Source organism: Poecilia mexicana, unplaced genomic scaffold (assembly GCF_051168715.1).
Source record: "Poecilia mexicana isolate PSO_F unplaced genomic scaffold, ASM5116871v1 scaffold_20, whole genome shotgun sequence".
In the NCBI taxonomy this organism is placed as follows: domain Eukaryota; kingdom Metazoa; phylum Chordata; class Actinopteri; order Cyprinodontiformes; family Poeciliidae; genus Poecilia; species Poecilia mexicana.
In genome coordinates, this window is record NW_028263389.1 from 26,023,885 (window position 1) to 26,025,651 (window position 1,767).

Consider the following 1,767-nt stretch of genomic DNA (forward strand, 5'->3'; position numbering starts at 1 on the left):
CCTCTCTTGTAGGTACTGCGGACCCCGCTAAATCTTTTGGGGGTATGCCGTACCCCCTTACTTCCACCCTTACTTCCACCCCTGGCTATATAACATTGACCAGCAAAGTTTAAACCGGTGGTAAAGACTATTATTTATATGTAATCCTTTCACTCTGTCAAAAGTAAGATAGCTCCCAAATCTTCCGTTTTTGTTTTGAAGGTTTCCTAAAGACACAATGTGAGGAAGAAGAGGGAGATATCTTTAAAGAGAGACAGATTCACTGCAGCACGGATGAATCTCGCATCGGATTTTGGACTCAAACTCAGCTGCTGAATCTCTCTGAAGCTGGAATTCCTCGGCTGGAAAACAGCCGACAGATAATTTATATTAGGCTATACCATACCAACTTTATTTATAAAGCACTTTAAAACAACCACAGCTGATACAAAGTGCTGTACATCAAAACACAACATAATAAAAAAAAATAATAATAAAAACATAGTTTAAAAATAAAAACATACAATTTAAAACTAGATCCCGCTGGAGTTGAAAGCCAATAGATGGGTTTTAAGACAAACTTTAACATACATATAAACATGCATAGCCTAATATAAATTATTCAGTATTAATCATTATTTATTTGTTTGTATGTAAATATGTATTGATATTACTAAATAATTTATTAAATAAATTATAAACGGCTGTGTGCTTTGTAAAATGCTCATCATGTCATGATCCCTGTTTCTGTGTGTTTATTTTTGAGTTATTTCTGTTTGTTATCCTGTTCCCTGAGTCTGTCTTTGCATCTTCCCCGTTGATTGTTTCCAGGTGTGTCTCGTTCCCTTGATTACCCCACATGTATTTATGTCCACCTGTTGTCTCTGTCTCTTGTCGGGTCCTTGTCTAATGTCTTCAGTCTCGTCTGAGTTAGTTCGCGAGTCGACACAGTAGAACTGTCAAGTCCTGTGTCGACGAAAGCTCACATGTGTCAGTCTTTGCTAATCAGTTGCTATGGGTGCTGAGCCTCTGTGTTTCCGCTCTAACGTGCTGCCTGAAATCTGGACTGTACTGAGCTACATCTTTCATTAAACTCATCATTTCATCTATAATCTGCGTCTCTCCTCACCACCAACCAACCAACCACACTTCCTGACACATCATATCAATATCAGAATATTCCATTCATATTCTATTGTTATAGCAACTAAGCATATTTAAATATGCCGAACGCATCAACACAATTAAAAAATACAATTATTTATAAATATAGCTTTGATAGATGTTTGAATATGGTCTCCACTAACAAAAAGGTGTGTTATAATCAACTAAATGCGCTGATATATCATTGTGCCTGCCAGACATATAACGCTGAGTGGAGCAGTCGACCCTTTCAAGATGGCCGCCCTAAATCTCAAGAGCGGTCCATGAGGTGTCTATTCTTATATTATGTCTATAGTCGGGGACAGATTTTGGTGCACTGCTGATTTTTGAGAAAATTTAAGGCTTTTAGGTGTGCCTTACAGTCCGGAAAATACGGTAATTGTCATAATATATTATTTTAGTATTTTTAAAATTGTTTTAAACTTTTATAATGTATTGAGTTCTGCTTCAGGACAATGGATTTAAAGACACCATCCACCTACTACAAAGTTTAAAATAAAGAATATTCAGCAAACACCAGGAAAACACATTTTTGTGCTCACATGACGCAGGTTAGTTTAGTCAGTTATTTGAAAAAATTATATTTTGTGTATATTTTATTCAAATGTTGTGCTTTATCCATAG